Genomic DNA, 25,317 nt, shown 5'->3' with positions numbered 1-25,317 from the left:
AGCTCAGGTCTGAAGTCTTTCTACACATGAGGCAATTGCCATTAACATTGCAACCATTTTGAAAAGGAATTTGCTGTTTGCTGGAGTGTTGGATTAGCAACACCTTCAGGACTTGTGGTCCTAGTCTGACTATGATTTGGACACACCTAAAAAAGTTATTTAAGAAAGTAGAAAAAGGCTGACAGGTTAAACTTAATTTTTTACCACCATATCAGCTGGATATTAGTTTTGAAAATGTTTTCAGGTGTTTATTTCTTCCTGGGAAAGTTAAGCAGGTACAGGTGTGATTTTAGCATAGCTGGCCAGAGATCCAAGGTAGGTTCAGAGCCAAAAAAAGGTTTCAAGGGGCAGCCCCTGCCAGTGCCTTCACCAGGACTGAGAGTGCATCTCTGAGTGAGCATCTCCAATAGGGCTCAAAGTCCAGGGGTGCCCTGGCAATCTGCCATCCTTCTGGAACCTCACTACCACCCTTACCTGAGAGACAGCTGCTTAAAACCCTTCCTTGCCTTCTTTTTATATTCCTCCAATGCTACAAAATACAGCTTCCCTAGCCCAATTTTTATGTATGTTGCAATTCCATTAAAAAATGGTAAATTTAAAATGCTTAAAAATAGAGGCTTGTATTTTATACATAGCTACTTTTTAGCAATGTTTTGTTTTCAATACCTTTTTTTTTTTTCCCAACTTCTCCTGCCCTGGATGTGTGTTCAAATGTGTCATTTCCTCCCAAGGATTGTAAATTTTGCACTGTGGGCAAAGAAGCCTCAAAAGAATAAGGTTTTTCAGGCAAAATATCCAGGGGACAATATCTTCTTTCATAAAGCTCTGAACATGCTGTTTGCCATCTCCTAATCTTATTCCTGGTTTTTCTTTTCTTTTTTTTTTTTTTTTTTAATGCTGCTGGAGACTAACTTCTGGTGGCAAAGTCCTTGTACAGAAAAAAGTGACTGTTTTAACCAATAGCCTGAAATCACACATTCTTTCATTGAAAACAGTTAATTAGGAATTGAGCTCCGAAGTTAATTTCACCAAGGTCATTCCCTGTTCTATTGGGTCCAGTGACCCTGTCTTAAGTAATCACGGCATTAACATACAAGGTTATAGCTTTCTTTTCAGTTGATGACATAATCTCTTTAATTGGTGTCAGGAGGCCTGCTTATGAAAGGACCATGGAAAACACCTATAGACTATAATTTTACTTTCCCCATTCACAGAGCAAATGAAACAAGCCTTAAGAATGTACTAGAGGCTCATTACATCTCCCAGCCTGTCAACACAAAGCCCCTCCGTTCCAGCCAAGGCATTAGGAATGATCAATTCTGTTTACCCCCAACTCCAGCCCGTGAACTATTAACCTTTTCAGCAAAACTGGTGAATAGTAAATGTCAGATAATCCTCTCTGAGAAAGTTAAGAGGGTAGATAATGCATTTTAATTGATTAAAACTTGCATGAACAAAAGTTTAAAATATCAACAGGAGAATCCCTCGCGATTCCTATTTTTGGTAGGACGTGATCCAACTATTCCGGGTTGACCCCAGTGTCCACTTTAATTTTAGCTTTTCTGAGAGAAAACTTCTCTAAAAACTATACCTGAAAACTCATATATTACTTAGCAGAAATTCTGCTTTTAGGAGACAAGATTCCCTTTGCAGCTTGTGTGCTCGGGCTACCCAGGGCTAAGCCAGGGCAAGATTTATACTGGTTGTTACTCGAGGTGGATTTCAACAAATATCCCTGCAGACTGTATTTAAAAACTCTAGAAACTGGTTAGAAATACTTTTTTGTGTGTTCTTTTAATTATTTATTTCTATGAGTTACTGCTTAGCTTTTTTTCTTTCTTTTTTCTTTTTTCAGTAGTTGGAACTCTTGCATATTCTATGATTGATCCAGCTCCCTCACAGGGAATTTTCTTTGTTGTGTCTATGAAATCTGTCTGAAGCACATTCTGAATGACAGAGTCTTAAATTCTATAGTAACCAACACTATATTGTTTATGAAGAAAACAAGATGTATTGCCCCTGCACCACACTTATTCACATCTTTTTTTCCCTGTTGCATTCCCCTAAACCTTCTGCTATTTCTGATTTTTATTTTTAGACTCTCTTGAGGGGGTTCACAAAAACTCCTTTCCTCCTGCTGCACATTACCTTCTGAACATTCCCCACTCCTGAAGATGTCCCTTAAGTTCATATTTATCAGTTGAAAGCAATTCTTGTATAATTTATATTTTCTGATTGAAAATATTTTTTTGTCTTGTTTAAAAGGGGAGAAAAATTATTGAAAACAATTTGATTGTTTCCAAAGGAACAAAATTTCTCTTTTAAGAGCGATAACTTAAAAAATAAAAGTCTATTTTTTCTTGGTTATGACTGAATAACACATTCATGTCAGCCCTTCCCAATCCTTTAACTTGAACAGGCTTTGTTATATTCTGTGTTATATTGGGGGGCTGTAGGCACAAGTGGGGAATGTGTTTTACTGTCCCTGGAAATATGTACTGGATAATGATGGTCTTTGCCCTTCACCCCTTCCCTTTCTAGGAGAGCTGAGGGTGGAAACTGCTGAGCTTGAGCAAATTCCAAGTGGATTTCTTTTCCTGGGATGAAATTTTGTACCCTCAGCCTTACCCTGACCAGCTACAATCTCCAAGTGATGCTGCTCTGTGAGCTTCATGTCATAAATCATACAATCACCTTTCCATTTTCTCTCAGCTGGAGCACCAGGGTGTTTTTTCAGTCTTTTGTGTCACTTTTTGGAGGAGAAATTGCACTGCTGCATCTTCTGGTGCACAGCCACCTCTCTTTGTTTGATACTGTGAACCAGAGGCTGGTGACAAAATTTTTAGCAGTGGTGGTTTTAAACTGAAAGAGGGTCGGGTGAGATTGAATGTAAGGAAGAAGTTTTTACAATGAGGAAGGAAAAACGTTGGCACAGGCTGTTCAGAGAAGCTGTGGATGCCCCATCCCTGGGAGTGTTCAAGGCCAGCTTGGATGTGACTCAGAGCCACCTGGTCTGGTGGAAGGTGGAAGAACTCCAGATGATTTTGGGCATTACCACTGGTTCCTCTGGAGTTGGACAGTTGCAGACTCAGCTGGTTGATGTCAGCACAAGAGCTTGACATGGTTTATTGCCATTTTCTGCACTTGTGGAGCTCCCAGGATGCTGATCCTAGGCTGTGGTAAGGTGCTCTACAAACTGGACAAGCTGCACCCACCCCCACCCCAAAGAGCTGAATGTTCCAATGGGACTCAGACCCCTCTTCAGGGGGTTGTGTTCTTCTGCTGAGTTTGCTGTGGGCTTCTGTGTGAGCTGCTTGGGGCTTTAACTTCTCTGCCTTTACCTTCTCTCATTCTGCTTCCTTCTGGACTTGAGATGAGACCCAGCAATTAGTCTTAGGAGGACACTGCTGGTTCAGCTCCCTCAGCTCTCCTGCAGGAGCAGCCACTCTGTGAGGAGCACTCACCCAAACTTCTGCCAAGGGCCCCAGTAGAGTTCATTGTGTCAAAATTCAGATATTTTAAATCACTCCCTTTTTTATTCTTGGTATTTAGTATCTCAGAACACGGTCCTGATTTGGATGCAGAGGTAGGGATGTGTGTGTCTGGGAATGCAGTCTGGGAGCCAAAGCAGGTTAAGCATGGACATGAGGAAAAAGTTCTTGACTGTGAGGGTGGTGAGGCACTGGCAAAAGCTGCCCAGAGAAGCTGTGGCTGCCCCATCCCTGGGATAGTACCAGGCCAGCCTGGATGGGGCTTGGAGCAACCAGAACTAGTGGGTGATATCCCTGACTTTAGCAGGGGCTTGCAAAGAAGCAATCCTTAAAATCTCTTCAAATCCAGACCTTTCTGTGATTCTGTGATACTTGAGTTTGCTGATAACTTACTGCATGGATTTGGGAATAAAACTACTCATTTCCTCAGACAGTGCAGCTCCTTAGTCAGCCAGAACAATTATAAAATACATTCTACCCTCAGCTTCCATTGAGAAGTAAGACACCTTCCCTTCAACACAGAAACACTCCACAATTTTCTTATTTGTCTCCTCTTTTTTTTTTTAACTTGTTTAAGTCTTCAGGAGCCCATCTTGCCCATTTAGCCACAAAATGCGTGTGCGTGCATGCGTGCGCGTGTGTGCTTCCAGTGAAAAGAAGGGAAAAAAACCCACAGGTTTGAGTTTGTACAATGTTTGCCCCTTTTCCCAGCAGGGATGGGTTTTGAGAGCCAGGAGACAAAAAGCATGGCCTCAACAAGCTGAATTTAAAAAAGAACATCATTTTCGTTATGTAGTCAATCTCAATTACAAGCAAATGTTTTCTCTGTTGAGACTTTTCTCTTTTCAGAGCATTATGCAAGGCTCTTTTGTGGGTTGAGAGAAAGGATCAGTGGTCAATAGGGAGCAGAGTGTTGTGTACAGTGGATTTTTGTATCCTTTAGTCTACTACATAATGCGTTTTGTCAGGAGAACAGCCCAACATCCTGAGCAGATTTGCTGAATTAAAGAGCACAGCAGGGATAGGAAACTTGTTGCTAGGTGACTGACAACTGCTGCATGTCACTATCTCTGTGCCGGAGGTTACTCTTCCCTTTTCTTCCAGCACTCAGTCTTGCCTTTTAATCTGCATCTATAATTAACTCTCTTAATACCACACAGCCATTTCTCTCCCTTTTGCTTCACGTGGTTCTCTCGATGTTATTTAATCTCAAATAATGGGGAGGATAAAAACTGTTTAATTTTTGTGCTTTGCTTGGCGGGGAGAAGTTGGGCTGTTTGGGCGGTGCAACGTCTCGTGGCAGGGCTGGGATGAGATGGCTCTTAAAAGGCATTTCAGGAGATGTATGCTCTTTGTTCATCCTAATGCCCAGTGAAACATCGCTGTGTTTACCGTCCTCTCTAAAGCCTGTTTGTTTCAATTCATCTTAATTGAAACGTGATTGCTTTTAACTGTTTAGGTTTGGTGACCTTCCAAGCTCTTTCACTTGTGTATTTTGCAAAATAGATTTTCTTTATACGAGGCTCTTTCTTCAATGACTGGAAACCCAGGGCTGCATCTGGCCTAGATTTGTAGTGGCAGAAGTCAACCAAACAGCAAGTGTTTACCCTCCTTCTTTTCACTCTTATTTTTGCTCTTATTTTTCACCTGCTGATCAGCCATTAGCTGTATTTGTGAAGGTCTGTGTTGTTCTGAGGATGGATCTGTGTTTGAGAATTACACCCTCAGTTTGCGCCCATCAGTCACTCTAGAAATACATTTATTTTAATTTTAGGTTTTATTCCAACAGCTAATTCAAAATACAGGGTGTTTGATGAATGTTCTGATTGCAGACATGTGATTATTTGCTTGGGGTTTTTATTTAAAAAGTAATGACAAGAAAATGTGTTCCACTGCCTATTCCTTGCACTCTTTCAAACAGCACCTTTTTTCTTCATTTTCTGTGCATGTGTTTTGGGGAAGCTCAATTCAGAAGTTCCAAGGAATTAAACCAACAAAAGCTCTTTTTTCTTCTCACAGGTTTGTAATAAAGCTGCGATCATGGGAAGTGTGTACCTTAGACACTCTTTATACTGAAAATTAGACAGCAATTTCAGAAGAATGGCCAGGCAGATGGGAGAAGTGCTGCTGGTGAAATTAGGTGGCAGTTGTTGCTTCTGGGGGACTGTCCCCTCTTTGCTCAGTGGAGTGCTCGACCTGAGCAATTTAAAGGAAAAAGAAGGGAAAAAAATCCCAAAGGCTGTTAAGTAGCTGCTTCTAAGCAGGAGCTCTTTCCTCACCAGTGCAAAATGTTTTACTGACAGCAGGAACTGTGAATTGTGTCAGTCTCTATCAGCTTCTCTGAAAAGGGTCCTCTGGGGGCAGCCTTGGTCACAAGAGCAGGTGGATTAATGAGCACCACCTGATTAATGTCCATGAGGAAGATGTTTTCACAAGGACATGGAGTGATAGGACAAGGGAAAATGTCTTTAAACTGACAGAGGACATGGTTAGATTAGAATTTAGGAAGTAATTCTTGACTGTGAGGGTGGGAAGGCCCTGGCACAGGCTGCCCAGAGAAGTTGTGGCTGCCCCAGTCCTGGGCATGTCCAAGGCCAGGTTGGATGAGACTTGGAACAACCTGGGATAGTGGAAGGTTGCAGAGATCATCTGGTTGGGATCTTCTAGATCCAACCATGCACCCAAATGATCCCTCCAGATCGTCTATTTCAGACCCTCTTGTTGGAACTGGATGGTCTCTCAGGCCCCTTCCAACCAAACCATTCTACAGTCCTGTGATTCCATGAGCTTGGACCTCGAGTTTGTAGCCTGGGGATGTGAGTGGAGCAACTTTCACCCCATAATTGTGGCAGAGTCTTACTTGAAATATTCACAATCACAGAGCAGTGTTGAAAACCTGCTGATTAAATTCCATTCTGTTAGTGACAGGGTCAAGCTCAGAGCATCACCCCAGCCTCGGGCTCATGCTCTGACCACAGAATGAGTTCTTGCCTTTCTCTCCCTGACTCTGAGGGTGATGGACACACATGTTCTGGCAAAGTAGAGGGAAGTTCCTGCTGAGTATCTAAAAGGCTGTAGTTTTCCTGAGTGCCTCCTCTAACCCCAGAGAAAGCCCCTGCAGCCTCCATGCATGTTTGCCTTCAGCAGCTCCTGAAGAATGCCATTACTGCAGGAAAACAGGCTCTCCAGCAGGACAAGGTACAAACCACCCCTACCTGGTGCCTTTCCTCCTCACATCCTCAGCTTCCAGCTCCCTCTGAGCTTTTCCAGGTTTTAATGCAGCCCTTGTTAGATGCAGCTGTTGCCACAATCTGTCTCTGCAAAGCAGAGCCCTTTTCAGGCACCAGTCCCCAGGCATGAATGGGAGAAGAGTTGAGAAGGTGAAAGGAGATGGTGAGGGAGAAAGATCACAGAGAGGGATAGCTCCAGGAAATGCCTGGTACCTCCCACAGCACTGACAAAGTCTGCCCAAAGCTTTTTTCCCACGTGTTGCACATAAAACTCTGATAACATCTACGACCCTGCTGGCTGTAGCTGTGTTGCCATTGCAGGAAGATCCTGAGAGAAATGGGAGATGTCCCTCAAGGCCAGGTCTTGTGCAGTGCCTGGAGAAACTTCCAGGCTTCTCCAGGAATTTCTTGTCGTGCCTTGCCTGTGAAGTACAAGGAGATGCTGAAGATCATGATGACATTAGCTACTCTGAGGTGACACCTGCCTGTCTGTTCTCCTCCCCAGGAAGATGAGATTCAGCTCCTTTCTCCGGTGAGGGAAGTGGATTCCCCCATCCATGTCCCACCTCTTTCTTTTCCCGCCTTGCCACAAAATGGCTCTTTAATTGGCTGTACCCTTCTTTGTGCAGCACTGGAGGCAGATCACTTGTCCTTGCTGTGGGTTTGTTTTCCAACCTGGAAAAATGTGTGATGTCCCTTCATACCATGCCTGAGACAAAAAGTTAGGAATTGTGTGAGGAATGTGACTGAGCATCAGCCACCACACCTGCTCTGCACAAAAATGCAGGTGCCAGTGTGGGATTCAAATACATTCCCAGGGATTCCTTTGCCAGGGAAGACGAAAGAAATGCTACTTATAAAAGATAAAATATAGAGATAAAAGTATAGAAGTACTACTTGCACCCTGTCTCTGCTGGAAAAAGCAGGAATCCTAAGGCTAGCAGGAGAAGTGTGGAGTCACAGGTCTGGAACAAGGAGCCTCTCAGCAGGGGAAGTTATTTTTCCTCCATGAAGGTTTTTTTCATAGTTAAGAGCATAAATCCAGATTTAGACATGTAAATTGGAGAGTACAATATGTGTTTCATACTGCAAACTATCCTTGACCCAGTAAAAGGAGGAGCAGGTCTGCATCTCAGGGATTGCTTCCTGACTCGTCTTGATCTCACTTATTAATAAATTCATGGAGTCTGAGATGACTTGGCCAGACTGTATTCTTGTCTAAATTTAGCAGTCAATTTGGTTTGTTGCTTCAAGGCTTCATTGAAGAAGAATCAACAAAAAAGCATCTTTTTTTTTATCACTGGAGTTACAAGTGCATTTGTGTGAAAATGGATCTGAGCTTGGAAATAACAGCAATTAATTATTTATTAAGCACACGTTGGGGATGGACTTTTTTAAAAAATAAAACAACCACATTGCACCTCTTTTCCTCAGGGTCTCTCATTTCTCCTTTGGCTGTTGTCTGTATTTTGTACTGGGTTTGCCAACACCATTCCCTGGACCCAAAAAATGCTCCTGGAGACTGTGGGGAGGAAGGGGATGTCTCTGAGCTGATACAAGGAAAAGAGGTGCTCTTGGTGATGGGAGGGACTGATGCTGGAGCTTTTTCAGGGCAGTTTTCTGTCATTTCAGGGGCCTATAAAGCATTTCACATATTTTAATCTGCTCTGCTGAGAAATAAAATTAAATCGTGCAGTGAAATCAATAGGACCAAGTAAAACATATCTGGAGCCATCTGCTGCCTAGTTAGAGCACAAAGACAGACAGTTTCCCAAATTACTCTTTCAATGGAAAATGAGCAGCAGGTTTTATAACAGAATTTCATCTTGTGGGAAACCAATCAGAAATGCTTTTGTACCCGAATTTAGTGACTGGCTGCATCCCTCATAATCTCTCACTGAGGCTCCAGCTCTGGCAACTGTGAAAGAGTCTGCTGTTTTGTTTTGTTGAGGGAAAAAACCCAGTGGGAATTAGGTTAAGATCTCCCCTCCTTGCCCCAGTTCTCAGTCATGTGAAGAGTTGTTGGTCTCATTTTAACTCATTTTCAAGGCTCAGGTCTGTGGGAGTGATGAAAACTCTCAGTGTGTCTCCCCTGCAGTCTCTGGTCCCTCTTTTTGAGCTACCAGCTTGTTCAAACCCCATCCAGATGGGGCTTGGACACTTCCAGGGATGGAGCAGCCACAGCTTCTCTGGGCACTCTGTGCCTCACCACCCTACAGTGAAAAAAAATCCTAATATTTTATCTAAACCTGCCATTTGCCAGGTTAAAGCCATTTTCCCTTGGCCTATCACTGCACACCCTTGTCAAAAGTCCCTCTCCAGCTCTCCTGGAACCTTTCAAGGTACTGGAATGAGTTCTAAGGTCTCCTCAGGGCCTGAAATGTTCTGTTAAGCCCAGAACATTCTTTCATTCTTTATTTCAAAACACTCAAGAATGACAGAAATGCAGAAAATTATCAAAACTGGAATTTCCATTCATTATTTTCCTGATCAAACATTAAATTCTTCAGAAATGTAACCAAACTTATGTTTGTTTATGGAGTAGGGAGCTCTGCTGCCATTAAATTAGTTGTGACATTTTAATGTAATTAGACAACATTAGTGTCAGATAAGATTCATTAATGGACCTTGATCTTTGGTGGTTGTTCAAAATTGATTTTTGCAATGGAAATCTATGTTGGATGGAGGGAAAAAATCATAAATTCACCTTTCTGCTAAAATGCTCAGCTAATTGACATAAGTACATTAATGAGAGCAACACACTAATAGGATTATATCAATATTCCCCCTGCATCAGTTAGAAACCCAGCAGCAATGGTCATTAATTATTGCTTTACAGTAATCCTTGGCAGCTTTTGTAGGAGGTGGATTGCCCTTCCTTCAGAAGATCTTTCTGCCTTGTTATTTTCCACAGATTAGGGGCTTTACTGTTTTTTGTAGAAAACTTCAAAACTTCAAGGCTGGGTGCCTAAAATTAGTCTCCTAAATCTATGCTTTGATAACTGTCCAAAACAGAGTTGTATTTTTCCCTCTCAGGACTGAAGTTCCAAGACATCAGGTGAAACATTTAAAATATTGATGTTTTTGAAATCAGAATGTAACTATGTTTGAAGAGGATTTGCAAGACCAAAAAATATATTGGTTCAATTCTCACTAAAAGTCAGGTTTTCTAAAGAAATATATAAAAATCTGTTCTAACATGTTCAAGGTGAAAATTTTGTCTGAATATTTTAGCAGTGTTATTTCTAATTTCTGCTAACACTTTTATATCCTTTGTTTGGCTGTATTAAACCAAAAGAAAATGTTTAAATTACTGAGTTTTAGATACAAGCCAAAAGTGATAAAATCTTCCTGATATTTTACAATGAACTTTGTTTTGTAATGTTAAAAGCAACAGTGATATTTAATCTTTAAACCACATGGGTTTAGTGATCCTTGTTTATCTTTTACACCCAGGTTTTGTTTATCATGTCATTCCATTTATTTTTTACTCCCAATAGTGTGAAATAAAGCAGCCAGCACACAGGGCTGCTCATAGTACAGGATTTAGCCACAGTTCTTCTGCTGGGGTTTCCTGAGCAGAGAGAATCTATATTTATATAAACCAGCAGAGACAGGGACCATAATCCCACTGCTGTGCACAAGGATCTGCAACTGGAATGTGCAGCCAATTGCTCTCTACAGCTCCCAGAACTTCTCCTTCCAAGTAACCAGGGACAGGACAAGAGGAAATGGCCTCAATTTGTGCCAGGGGAGGTTTAGTTTGGATATTTGGGGAAATTTCTTCATGAAGGGCACAGGCTGCCAGGGAAGTGATGGAGTCACCATCCCTGGAGGTGTGAAAAGATGTGTGGATGTGGCACTTGGGGACATGGGTCAGTGGTGGCCTTGGTCGTGCTGGGGTGACAGCTGGGTTTCATGGTCTTGCAGGGCTTTTCAAGCTAAATGATTCTGTGATTCACAATCCAAGAATTATGCAATGGTTTGTTCAGGCAAATGCATGAGCCAGTTAAATGCAGCTAAAAATGCAGCACAGGATAACGAAGCAATGCTGTGACATGAGGCAGTGATGTCTCAGCTGCAATGGGGGATATGTCCTTTGTTCCCCAAATTTCTGCCTCCTCTGCCTCCCCCATCTCACCTCTGCTGAACTGAGGTGCTGCTTGGCCAGATGTTGACATCTGGACATGGGGAACAGCTGTACCCTGCCTGTCCTTCCTCAGCCAGGGACTGACCTGCCTCTCTTCTGCTCCTTCTCAGGAGAGCTGCAAAGAAATCGACATTTCAGAAGTGATTGAAAACGTCAATAAACCTCTGGCCAGTGAGGTCCAGAGGCTGGGCCAAGCACAGGGTGGTTCCCCCAAAAACAAACCCAATGGAAAGGTGAGCTTTTTCCTTCCAAAAATTAGAGTGAGGGGTCAGACATGCTCAAACACCAGCTTCAGTGCTGAGCTTTTTACAAAACCAGCTCAGGTGTTTATTGTGCTGAGCCCTGAAGGTGAGCTTTGAAAAGGTGCTGGTAATGAATGACACAAGTTCAGACCAGATCCAAAAGAGTGCCAGATCCAGAGAGGGGAGGAGGAACCAAAACTTTGCTGCATTATCAGTGTGCAAAAGACTTGGTATGTAACAAAATGTCTGGGTAGGCAGGTACTCTGATAGAATGCCAGGGGAGCCTGAGGGCTGAGGGCCAGAAAGATTTGCTGCTAAGAGTATATAGATATTTGCTTTTTCTCTGTTTTAGGTGATGATTCTAGTCAGAGCATCATCTCTGAAACCAATATAATGGCCAGTGGAGCTTTTTTTGTTGTCTTATAACTTACACAAGTATCTTGCATGTGTGCAAGGGAGCATGAGGAGGAGCTGTCTGGCTTTAAAACCAGTTTTAAATCCCCATGCAGGGGAGATCTCTGCTCCTTGCTACCTCCAGAGCACACCCTCAGCTCACACAAACACCCTTGCTCAGGTAGCTTCAATAATTTTCCTGCTCAGAGGAAGCGAGTTTAGCACTCAGGGAGTGAGTGCTAAACACTCTCCCTTCAGTGGCCTGCAGACCCTCAGGGACTCGTGTGTGATGCTTCAGAGACCCACCAAGGGCAATTAAGAGAAGTCAGCCTTTAAAAGGCATGAAATATCAGTGCTTGCTCCTGCTGGAAAAAGAGACATTTATCAGTCAAAACAAGCTGAAAGTGGTTTTGCTGAAACAGCTTAGCTTAGGGGTGCCCCTGACCTTATGAGCCACATCCCAAAATTCTCCTGTGTCCAGGAGTCCCCAGGCATAAAGCCTGTCCCATGGAGTCTGTGGGCAGCTGAGACATCAAGGGCTTTCTGCTGTGGGCAGGGAACCAGCAACTGTCCCAGGCTGACCCAAGAATCATGGAATCAGAGTGGTGTAGGTTGGAAGAGACCTCAATGACCGTCCAATTCCACCCCCTGTCCATGGGCAGGGACAGCTTCCAGCAGACCAGGTTGCTCAGAGCCTCATTGGACCTGGATTCGAACATTCCCAAGGATGGGGCAGCCACAGCTTCTCTGGGCAAGCTGTGCCAGTGCCTCCCACCCTCACAGGGAAGAACTTCTTCCTGAGTCCTAAATCATGGCTACCCCTCACCCTTTCCTAGCCTGATCCCCTCCCACCCACCATGCCCTGCTGCAGGAGCCACAGCTGGATTCACAGACACCCAAATCTCTGGTTTTCCTCACAGGGCAGGTGAGACCCCTCTGCAAGTCACCATTTCCATCCCACAGAGCCCAAAAATGACTCCAGAGCAGGCACTGAGGTGGATGGGCTGGGAAGCAGGGACAAATCAGCAGCACTGAAGACCCCCATTTGGACAGGCTGATGCAGAGGAGGAGAGCAGCCCCTGCTGTCGTGTGCTGAGTGGATGAAGGTACCAAGGGTTTTGTTTATTTAAGGTCATGGAAGAAAGGGGTCTTCAAAAACTATTGGAAGTCAGTGAGGGGATGACTTTGTGAAGCACCAGGGGAGGGCTGTGAGTGGTGGCAGGAGGGGAGAGTGCAGAGGAGTTGGTGCACAGGGCATGGAAAATGCGGGGAGAGCTGGAATGATGCAGGGCACAGAGGCAAGGACAAGGAGCTCGAGCGAGATGCAGCAGAGAAAGGGGGAGTTAGTGAGTGGTTGTAAAAAGCTGGGCTGATCTTGGCAAAGACAGAAAAGGATTTCAACAGCTCTGTTCTGACCGGGTGTCAGGGAGGATGGAGAAGAGGAAGTTTTATTTAATAACTAATAAGAAAATCATCAGCGTGGATTTTTATAAGTGCAGTTTGAAAGGCAGAATTTAGCCCCTTCCTTTGGTTTCTCCACATGCACAAATTTTGATTCCTGCCATTTCTGGGAACAGCCCTGGTAGTTTATTCAGCTTTGCTGAATTTGTATTGAACTTTTCTTCCCCTGCCACATGTGTGGTAAATATCTTCATTTCATCTTCACTCAGAAATGCTCAGGACTTACTCTGAGCTCTCTTACTCCAGCTCTCTGTTGCTGCAAATCCATCAGTAACATTGTGGTTGCCCCCAGTTTTTTGCAGATGTAAATGAAAGAAGAGTTAAGCCTTGTATTTGGATCAGGAGGCCTGACTGCCTTTTAATAGAAGCATAATGAAACCATCAAGAGTTTTCATTCAATTAGACTTTTTCTCCCTCTGGCAAATGATTATAGCACATTTATAGTGTAATGGGCAATTACTTTCTACTCCTTGTCTGTTGACATCCTATTAAGCCTACATTTTCTGTTCCTAACAAAGAGATCACGTATAATTGTTAGGAGCTACAAGGAATACATGAGAACTACCAGAATATATTTAAGCACAATGAATATGGATGTGTTAGTGAGATGCATGATGTGCAGTGGCAGATTCTTCCACTCCTTTCTGCTCTGGGGAAGTACCAATTGCATATTCTTCTATTCCTTCATACATTAACTTTTCCTCCAGTGTCAAGAATGATCTTTGTGCTGAGTGGGTGTTGATTCTACATTGAATCCTGTACTTGTGAATATGAGCCTGAGAGGTGCAGTGAGGACTGCAGAGGAAAGTTTTGCCCCTGGAAGATTTGAAGACATGTATTGGTGGAGGATTTTTAAACCTGCAGCTGGCAGGCAGGGCAGGAACTGATGGAGTCCCCTCACTTGTGAAACACAGAGGGTGGCTGTAGCAATGCTGAAGTTCTCTTTTGCTCAATGACATTTCTTATCCAGCCTCTGGAGCTTCCTGCAGTGCTCTGCTGCCTTGGGATGTCCTGCCAGGCAACAGGCAGATGAGTTCAGCTGAGTGGGTGTTGGTGGGAGCTGGGAGTGCACATCCCTGAGAGCACAGAGTCAGCAAAGCTTTTGCAGGGGGATTTCAACAGGAGAAATCCAACAGATTCTCACTCAGGAGCAGCAGCCTGCAGCATCCACTCTGCTTGCACAAGCTGCTGCTGCTCTGGTGCTCTCCTGCTCAGCACCAGAGGTCTCATGGGCATGGCAGCAATTCCCTAATCCTTCTCATCCTGCTGCAGGGCTCAGGGATGCTGTGAAGTGGGAGGCCAGGAAGCATCTCCAAGTTGCACTACCCTTGGTTGTGGTCATCAAATCTGCAGAATTACTCTGCCTGTAGATGCACTGTACAAGCATTGTGGCAAACTGTGTGAAATTCTGTGGGACATGCACAGGCTTTTGCAGACTGTGGATCTTCACCTAAATTCTTTCCCAGCCCTCGTGGTGTTCCAGCTCATCCCAGCTCCTGGTAGCAGCAGCGTGGCCACCTTGTCACTGACATTTTAAAGGGTGACAAAGTGCACACAAAGCCTTTCTTCACCTGCCTGGCTTTGTGCTCCTGCACCATCCCCTGTGATCACACACCCATGACTGGACAGGAGAAGCAATGCCACATCCTGGCACAGTCACCTGGGAATTTGAGCACACACCAGTAACTCCTACCTGGCTGTGCAACAGGATCAGTTCCCAGCTCAGGAATCATCTTACAAACAGCAGCTCTGAGCACCAGGGATGGAGGAGTCGCCCTGACAGAGACGTGACTCAGGAGCTCCATCCACAGGGTCAGGGCAGTGGGACAGAGCTTGGTCTGTGACAATTTCCACGGCAGCAGAATCTATGTCAGGACTGCCTGGGATCTGGTGAAGGTGGTGAGATCAGCAAGTAAGACAAAACCACTTAACCTGCAGGTCTGAAAGACCATTTCCAAGACTCTGAGAGGACTTTTTTCCACCATTATTGACAGATCTGGGTTTTGGGAATGCTTATCCCCAGCTTCTTTTGAAACATCCATGTTTGGCTTTTCATGTGACTTGAGTTGTTGCCTCTGCTGATCTCCAGAAGGCTCTCAAGCAGTGGGGGATGTATCTCAAAGTCAGGCTTAAACTGATGACAGGCTTGAGGTAAAGAAGGAATCTGGGCATAAATCAGGCAAACCTGTGCCATTGGTTTAGGTCTACTAACTTTCTCTCTAACTTTTTTTTTCCCTCCAACTTTTCTCTCTAACTTTCAAATTTTACCCACAGAGTGGGATAAAATATCCTCTCAATGTTACCCAAGTCCTCACTGCCACACAAAAAAGGTATTAAACAAGATGAAGGTGCAAATTTAACACCCTGGGGGTGTTAAAACCACTGTCAGTGTCAGAGAGGCAGGCAGGGACAGCCACTGGCATGTGGGGACTGGCTGTGTGCTGTGCTGGGAGCCCCTCTGAGCCTGAGTCTGTCACCACACTGTTTGTGACCCCAGTGGTGGGCTGTGGTGAAGTGGGGATCCTTTTCCATGCCTTTCTCCCACATTTCTATACACTTCTCTATAGAATAAGAGTGCAAACAGCAGTGCTTCTGCCTGCTGTTGGCTCTTGTCTCTTCCTCCCAAAGGTTTAAGCATTATTCTTTTTCATGTTCTACCTAAATCATCCATTCCACAGCCATCTGTCACAGATTTCATTTCTAAGTCAATTACCTGGGTTTTCTGAAATCAAATACCTGTGTACCTTCTGTTTTCAGAGTAAATATGAATTTCATTATATTTTTTTATTGTTTAATAGCACCAGGGACGCGATGTTTGAAGGCAGCCTGAATTTTGATTCAAAATGCCAGTTCTTTTTCTGAATAGCTCCATCAACTGGAGACCTTCCCCATCAGCTCTTTCATAAAGCAGAAGGAGACAAATGGGCAGATAAGCTAACCAGGGAAGAAAGATATATTCTTTCCCTTGACCTAGAAGCCTGGTATGACCTTTCTTCAATGCATTGTGTTATGTAGTGGTTTTCACTATTATGCATATATTTAGCAACAGCCACTCACCAACCTGCAAAGAGAATAGGGTGGTGAAAGATGGAAATCAAGGGAGGAAAGAAGCACCAGGGATGTTTCGTCTCTGCTTTTATATTTCAAACATTGCACTGGAATATACACGAGAATTTCTCTCCATTGTAATGTGGGATTTCATATATTTTAATACCTTGGGCATCTTTCCATTAATTTACTTCCTGTGACATTTCTGAACAAAAACCCACTTCAAATTTCTGTCAAGATCAATCCCAAATCAGCTCTAATTATAAGCAAAAGTTTAAAAATGCACCACAATGCAATGAGGAATGCAGGGAGCCACTGGAGAACATACACCTGAACAGTCTCATCCTCCAGCTGGAGAAAGCTCAGGAAAGACTTTTCCCAGAAGCTGAATTTTATCATCTCTTAGGCAGGTTATTTTTGCTGGGTTCCTACTTTGCAGTATTCTGGCTTACAAAGATCTTTCTGACATCTCAAGTGTTTGGTACCTGCTGGTGTTTAGATTCCCTAATTTAAAGACCTGCTGGGAAAAAGTACCTATAACTGTCCATGTGTTGTCCTTTTAGTTCAGCTCCCATCGGGCCAAAGGCAGTTCATTCTGAATATTGAAGTTTTGGCAGCAAAGAATTAATCCCTGGATTAACCTGAACCTTCAGGGAGTGTTTGATCTTCAGCCACCACCTTTCACCACCAGTTCTGACCTGGCAGAGTCCTTCTGCAACTGCAGCATGAATTCCTGTGCAAGAGGATTGGGAATCCACTTTCTGGACACAGAGGAGCTGGTGTTTCTGTGGCCTAAGCCCAAGCACAGGAGGCAGCCCCCAAGCAGCCAGACTCAGAGGGGAGCTGAAGTGGAGGCACAGGAAAAGTTGGCATTTATGGTGTCTCTTCACTGCATCCAGCACTGCACACCTCACAGCAGGTGAACATTCCTGTGAAAACTTCAATAAATGGAATAAACCAAGGTCTTACCAGGTGCCCACTACAGACCCTGTCTGTGTTCTTCTATTGTCCTGAGTAGTGAGGAAAAGCCTCCAGGTGAGCCTCACACACCTCCCAAGTTCAACAGCTCCCACTGACATTGTTTCTTCAAGGGCATTTCTATAAAAAAGAAAGCCCAACTCATTTACAAGGTTTTAAGTCTCTTTTTAAAGCTTTTATAAGCAAGAAGTATGTTTCAAGTTAATTCTGTCCTTGGCTCTGTACTAATCCCAGAAATGAAACCATTTCCTTGGTTATCTGCCAGTCATTGCAAGCTCTGTTTCAGAAGTGACTGAGAAGTTCAGAACACTTGGTAGATGGAGCATTCAGAGCCCAACCTTTCCACAGGGGGAAAAAAAAATACCCAAATATATTTTCCTTTGTCAAAGTGATTATTGATTGGCTTAAGGCAAAGCTGGGGACTAACCATATGGGGATGTCTGTTATACGATTGGATTAGTGCTTGGACCTAACCCCACTCCAGCTCTGTCTCCAGGATCAATAAAGATGCTAAAGAATGATTAGCCTTGCAGCTGCGTTGTGTCTTGTGGTTCTTCAGGCACAGAGAGGAGAAAAAGAGATAAACTGATCAGGAGATTCAGAAAAATTAACATTGTGTCTATAAAATAGCATTTTATTACTTCCTATGCTGGGAATATTCAGCAGTAATCAGCCTCACAGAAATATCAAACATAGGTTGTTATTTAGTTCAGATTGCTGCTCCAGCCCAGCAGATGCAAAATCTTAAATGTTTTGGCTGTGACTGCTTGTAAAATTATCAGAGAATTAGATCAGAGTAATTTCTTTCTTAAAGGATGGAGATGCACTGATGTCGTCAGAACATTATAAAGTTTTTTCAATTTTTTTTTTTCAAAAATATACTACCTTCCCTTTATTCTGCTTTTAGAATACAGCACAGGGCTTTGCTGCTTGCAGATGAATGTGGAAAAATAGGGTTTAGTACAAAAGGACCCCCTACCTTCTAATGCTAGAGATGGCTTGGGTTACTAATCCCTATTTCTAGGAGCAGATGCTGATTGTCCTATTAATCAAAGCAAATCATTAGGCATTAATTACACTTAGTAACAGAATAATTGCTTGGTTTACCTAAACTGTGGTAGGAATGCTTTTTTTTTTTCCTTTCTGAGCAGGATAAGCTTATTTAAATGATGTCACAAGCACACACACAAAGCACAATGAAAGCAGAGCTGAATCTGGTTTGTTTTGCACATGCATGGGGTGAGCTGCTCTTGGAAACAGCATCTGTGGGGCTAAGAAGAGACCAGCTCCGAGATGTTCTGGCACAGGGGATGAATGTTGAGATAGAAGAGAAAATAGTCAATAAATCTTGTCTCTTAATTGCTGAAGATGCTGGGAATTGGGGTTTTTTCTGCCTCCCCAGCTGAGGTTTGGATGCTGGGTGATCCAGTCTGTCCATTACAGCATGGGAAGGTGAGTGGCTCAAATACACCCCCAGCATTAACAAAATATCTTCCCTGATCAAAGAAAGGAAATAAAGACCCAGAGGGATGGTCTAACAGAGATTATCATCTTTAGTGTGTTCTATTATCAGAATTTATTTTCTGGGGAGAGGGTGGTCCTTTCTGAGAGTCTGGGGCTGTAACAAAAAGCTGATGTGACCAGACTCGTGCCCACAGCACCCAGAGCACTCCAAGTGCTCAGAAAGGGAAGAGCCCCAGCATGAATGCACACCTTAAACATCCGAGTAACAGTGTTGGCTCTTCCTGCCAGCAGCTTTAGAAGGACCATGTTTTCCCTGGAAGGAAGGACTGTGCTCCTGGTGAATAAAAATAAAACCCAAAATATTTTTCTCAACTAAAACTTAGAATTGATTGCATCAGGTTTTCACCCGAAACTCCTGGAGCTAAAAGCTCAGCACAGATTCACAGTATTCCTTCCCCATAAATGTTCTATGATTGTGGCATTTCAGTGGCATATGGGTCCTTTTCAGTGGAATCCTGGGGTGACTCATGTTTGTGTATCATTAAGATCATAATTCAGCTTTATCAGAATTATTACTTCATGCTCAGAGGATAAGCCTTTATGTAAGAGACACTCAGCTTGCTTCCAGGAAAAGATTTATTGTACTCTGTTCAATATGCAGCTCAAACAACCAAAATATGCACCATCACAACTGAAATTACATCAAATTAACCAGCATAGCTTTTTCTCCCACTTGTTCAATCTAATAAAAGTATTGGAACAGCCTGCCCAGGGAAGCTGTGGAATCACCACCCCTGGAAGTGTTCAAAAAAATTGTGGACCTTGTAGCACATAAAAATAGCAATGATGGTGACAAAGCCATTATTAACATATTAATTGTTATGCCCTTTGAAAACAAGAGATATTGGAAGGTTGTCCAGAGACAGGCCCAGCTCTCCAGAGGCTACATAAAAGAAATAAATTTAGAGATTTGCCATTGACCTAAATGAAATAAGACTGACCCCAGAAACGGTGGCATGGTGTTTATAGCTGTTCCAATTACAAGTTTATTTAATGGCACTAGCACACCAGGATGTCAATGCCCCATCCCTTGAAGTGTTCCAGGCCAAGCTGGATGGGGCTTCCAACAACCTGCTCTAGTGAAAGTTGTCCCCGCCCATGGCAGGGCAGTTAGAATTGTCTTTAGATCACCTTTAAGGTCTCCTCCAACCCAAACCATTCTGGGGTTCTGTTAAATCCATCAGCAGTTTATTTGGACTCTGCACTGATTCCACACTTTCTATACCCTCATGTGCTTTGGGAAACAGGAGGCTGACAGCTGAAGTGGGTGTGGAACAGGATTCCATGTGCACACACCTCTGCTTGCACACATTCAGTTTATGAAAACAAAGTTCTTGTGCTCATAAGGACACAAATGACCAGATCTGCCAGACACAGGAGCGTGTGAGTGGTGCTTGTACCAGGCTGTAAGGACCAGCAAGGGGAACAAAGCTGAAAAGCAACTCCTGCTTTGTCCTTGCCCTGCTTTCCCTGGCTCTGGAGTGCAACCATACTCAGTTAACACCTGACTTCTTATTAAACAAACCCTTCATACAAAACAAATTTATCACATGATAAATATTGCTACTATGGACAACTGTCTCAACAAAATGATTTGTTGGAGTTCAGCAGGTAACTCTGGCTGTCACAAAGAGATGGAGAAAGAAGTGAGCTCCGAGTTCTGGGGTTTGGCTCCATCCTTTGCAAGATTTGCAAGAATCCCACCCCAGTGACAGGGGCATCCTCCATTTGTAATGCACTGGGTGTCCTTGCATTCCCAAGAGGATGTCCAAGAAGCTGGCCAGCCACAGGTCCTGTTCTGCAGCATGTCAGCAGCTCAGCTGCAGCCATTCATTTCCGTGGAGCCTGCGGGGCTGGAGCAGTGCCTGGATTAAGTGCAGCCCACTTCACAAACCAAGAGCGGCCGCTTTGGCCAGCCCAGGTCAGCTCTGCAGAACAACAGGGCACGTTGTCAGCAAGCACAAATGAAAAGATACTTTATGCCTTGGTCAGGCCAGGCCAGTGGCAGTGCTGAGTGCCAGGGCTGGCACTTTGCACAGCAGAGGAGTTACATAAGTGGGAGCACACACACACATACACACACACACACACACACACACACACACACACACACACACACTCGGGCATTTCTGTACCAGGGTTTCCTCATTTCTTTGCTCCTGACTGTCTCAGCAATAGTTTTACTTGCTGTGTCTTTACTTCAGCATCTCCTCAGATCACTGCCCATCTAAGTTGATGTAATCAGCCATTGAGGTCCTCACAATAAGCTGCAAAATCAGTAGGAAAGCAGAGGTCCCTGCCTGGCAGGATTTGGCCATGTCCTCAGAGTGGTGCCCAGCACACAGCAGGGAGGAGACACTGAGGAGATAAAGCATTTGGGTCAAAGAACAGTGACTCAGCTGGAATTAACAGGACCCATTTGGGGATCTATTTTCCCACACAGTGTTCCTTCTTCACGCTTCATGATCCTGTTCTTTTTCTCATATCCCGCTTTCTTGCTTATTTTGTGTTTTCCTGCTTGTCCTCCCCTGCTTGAAGCTCTGTCTCAATGCCCCTGCCTTCACTTCGTGTCTGTCATTCTGCTCCAGATCTTACAACACATGCAGGAACTAAGGTTGGGTCCAAGTGATTGGATCCAAGTGGTTGTATCCAAGTGATACTCTCAGCATCTTGAGAGCACACCAGCAGTGAGGCTGGAGGTGGCATCAGTAAGCTTAGCGACACACACCTACTTCCCCAAAATGTAGTTTTTCTCCCAAAGGATGGGAAAAAAATTAAATTTGTGGCCTAAAGGAGTGGCCCAAGGCTGCCTTCCTGCAGGTCTACTCTGGCTTGAGTCCCCTTGTTTTGGGAGAGCAAGTGACAGCAGCATACGACCCCGTGTTTTTCACAGTATCCTGTGCACATCTGTGACACCGCATATAATGTAATACAAACAGAATTACCAGGGATTAAGGTTTTGTTTCTGCTCCTACTAATAAATGCCAAAATCCCTATTGACTTTGCTGAAATAAAGTCAGGCCTTAAGTGACCCACCAGTGACATTTGCAGGGATCCTCCCAAACGCTGAGGCACCTTGGGTACGATGCGCTCGCCATATGGGCGGCCTCCTTTCCACCTCCCTCAGCAGCTGCCAGAAGCTGCAGTGCTGGCTGGGGTAATGACAATTCAAATGGCCCCAACAGAGCCAGTATTTATGATAGGAAAAACAAGGCTGGTTTCCCAGGCCGCTGAGCTGGCATCTTGGGGCTGCTGGAGTCCTTCATGCTGACACCGTCCTGCACAGGAGCTGTAGCTGCAGCCCCTGAGAAAAGGAAATATGCCAAGGGCTGGGGACGTGCACCTGAGCCACAGATCCACCCTCTCCTGCTTGAATCCACCTCTGAAAGCACTGAAACATGCAGACATTGATCAATCCTGCCTAAGGTCTTGCTACAGTCTTGGGGCAGGCAGGAGGAAATGTGTTACACCTCAGGCACTAATTGTCAGTCTGTCTCTTTTTTTTCCCCTACGACTTTTTCCTTCTTGCCATTTGCCTCTCTCTCCCTCATCCGATTTTTTCTTTCGTCATTTTCCTAGACTGACAAGCACTTGAAAGGACATTCAACACTTTGAAAGCTGCTGTTTTTCAGATTTTATAAATTTCTCCCAGCTTAAGTTGCTGATGACAACTCTGCTCATTGCACTGCTCGTCAGGAACATTGATCTAGTGGAAATGGCCTGCTTTGAATTTGCTGCACAGTGCCTTCCTGAAATCTCCTAACAAAATCTGGCCAACGAGAGGAATTCCATTTTATTTCCGACTAGCACAATTTCCAAAGGCTTAGAATTTAGTTTAAGGCCTTCTCCCTTCTGCAAATGCTATGAAACTAGTGGGGATTGTTTATTCTTTACTACTTTAGTTGATACTTTCTTTTTGATGGATTCTACACAGCTCAGACTGACTGGTATTGCAAGGCACTGATCACACTTGATTTGCAGTCAAGTTGATTAGAACTTTTGGGAAGCAGTCAGCATTTTATCATCCAGCCTCATTCATTGCCTGCCAGTCTTTTTAAACTGTAACATGTTTAAGGCCTGGACTCTTTCATTGTGTGTAACACAATGAGGCCCTAAAGGAAGCTCTGCCCTGTGGGCACTCTAATATAAATGATAATTGCTGCATGGCTCTCCCAGCTATAACTGCACAGTAATTCAGACACATCCCTACTTCCACTGATGGGGAATGGGAAGGATTGATCACAAAACAATCTGTCAATCATAACAGCAGTGATGTTTTTCCAACTAGGAGTATGTACACAAAATTAACACAGTTCTCACGTGCAGTGATTAAAAAAATCAGCTGATTATTTTATTTGGGAACAGCTGATTGCATAAAACTAAGTTTTACTTAGTTTTTTTTAGTTTATTTATTACATGATTCCTGAAATCTCAGCCACATTTATGAATATGATCCAGCAGTGACTATAGTTTTCTCTTGCCCTCAGCCACACTGATTATACTTTACAGCTCCACAGGTCTACATTCCAAATAAGCACAAGGCAGTTTTGTGTGCCTTGATACTTATTCATTATTTTGTCATGTGAGTGAATTTTAGCTATTTTATTATTAGCTATTATTATTAACTATTTTATTATTAGCTATTTTTGACTGCAATAATTAAATTATTGTTATCACTCCCTTTTTTTTTTTTCAATATAGAATCACAGAATAATGGAATGGTTTGGCTTGGAAGGAATCTTGAAGACCATCTAATTCCAACCCCCTGCCATGGGCAGGGACACCTTCCACTGGACCAGGTAAATCCCATCCAACCTGGCCTTGAACAACTCCAGGGATGATGCTCCATGGCTGTTTCAAACTGTTCCAGTGCCTCTCTAGCCTCAGGGTAAAGAATTTCTTCCTAATATTTAATCAAAATCCACCCTCCTTCAGCTTAAGGCCCCTCCTCCTTGTCCCATCACTATGTACATTGATTAAACTGGTACATTGTGCTGGTACATTGATTAAACTGGATTCATATTACAACCTCAGCAGCAGAACTGTCTATAGAAGGAGCAGTGCTTCAGCTGGGGATATTTCATGTACAGTTCAATGTTGCCTGTGTGGATCATTAGGTTATAAAGCTACACTGGTGACAGAGTCACTGCACTGTGACACGTGGCAAAAACAGGTCATAGCAGCCCACAGCTGTTTTAAAAACAGCTTCTACTCAGGAACTTGCAGAGATCTAAATATTTCCATAACACCACAAGCTTTCAAGAGATTTTCTCAGTGTAGAACTTTCCCTGCCTAAAAAAGCAAAACAATAAAAAGCAAAACAAACTAAAAACCACCCATCAAACCCAAACAATATCTTATCTGAAGTTGTTCTGCACAACTTAACTGCTACCAAAAATTTGGATATAAGTAGATGGCAAATAATCCCATGGAATTAGTCTTGTAAAAGTGGCGACAAGCACTTGCTGCTCCTAACTTCATTTTGTAATTCACAAAGGCAATATGTAAGCACTGACTGTCAACTGTCAGGCTTGATCTGATGATGATAACAGATAACTTCACTGTTTCTGAAGCTCTGGAAGAAATCACTAACCCAGCAGCACTCCCTTGTCAAAAGCATCACTGTAACTGACAGAGTAATCCACAAAAGACAGAAAACAGAAATTTGAATCATTATTTTACTCTATGCCAATACTTGCAAATGATAAAAGCACTCTGCCCAGCCTTTGACAATCTACTTTATTCCAGTAACGTCAGCTCAGATAAAACTCAGCAGAGGAATCTGAAACATATACAGCATCCACTGGAGCATCCTTCTTTTTTTTCCTTCCTTTTTGTGTTGTGAAGTGTTCTCTGATAAAATATTGACACTGCAATATATGAGCTAGCTGTGATAAACATTCAGGGCAGCGTATGCTGCTGCCAGCCCAACACTGCTGGAAATGGAAACAAGGCATTCACACACCAAAAAAAGGCTTGTGCCTGACACTCTGACCCTCTGCTTCTGCTCTGCATCACACAGACTCCCAAGGTAATTCCAAGGAAATTCTGGCAACACAGGAATTTTTCTGCTTTAGAACAATCTGACCCCAAACTCTGTTCATTGTTATGTTAATGAGGATTATGGATGCTCAATGACTGTGATAATGTGGCAAAACTCACCTAAGGACCATATATAATTGCAATGCAACACAAGACAAATTTTCAAAGTGTCATATTAATAAGCAACAAGAATATCTCAGCACTATTTAAAAGAAAGATCTGGAGAATTCATCTCTTCTGTCCATCCAGGTATTGGATCTTTTAACAATTCTTCCAAAACTTGTCCCTACAATTGGTAATTTTGACATCACTCTAAGTGAGAGAACAGAAAAATCTACTCAAGTATTAATCCCCCTGTTTAAGTGATCAGAATGTTTCTCCTATGCTAGAAATTTATTAAAGATCTATTTTTTAGAAAGCTGGGAAGAGCACAATCCCAGATGAAGTGAAGGTTTACAAGAAGTCATGACCTGCTTCACAGAGCCAGCTTTTTTTAAGTGCTCTGGCTGGATGGCCAACCTGGGTTCAAAAGCACCCCTGAAGTTCAGTGGTGTTTTCCATGTAATTTAATTCCGTGGTTTAATTTCCAGGTAATTCTGTGATTTATATACTTTTATTTATCAGAATCCTACTGCTCTTTAGTTTCTGATGAGGAGTCACAAGTATTTGGTCAAGAAGAAAAATTTTAAAAAGTCTAAGAACCATGGATCTGCATCACTCTCCTTCAACAAAACAGCAGCAGTGGCAACACTGGGTGT

At 43.4% G+C, this 25,317-nt stretch overlaps 1 long non-coding RNA gene across 1 annotated transcript; it reads left to right on the top strand.

Moving 5' to 3' along the window:
• The first annotated feature begins 2,211 nt into the window (after positions 1–2,211).
• Positions 2,212–23,480, top strand: LOC135302488 (uncharacterized). The gene is made up of 4 exons (XR_010364085.1): positions 2,212–3,179; positions 10,982–11,104; positions 12,427–12,612; positions 23,219–23,480. It is a non-coding gene; the product is annotated as an uncharacterized LOC135302488 (long non-coding RNA).
• Positions 23,481–25,317: the final 1,837 nt, after the last annotated feature.

This window comes from Passer domesticus, chromosome 6, assembly GCF_036417665.1.
Source record: "Passer domesticus isolate bPasDom1 chromosome 6, bPasDom1.hap1, whole genome shotgun sequence".
NCBI classification, from domain to species: Eukaryota; Metazoa; Chordata; class Aves; order Passeriformes; family Passeridae; genus Passer; species Passer domesticus.
This window is presented reverse-complemented; position numbering and strand designations above follow the sequence as displayed.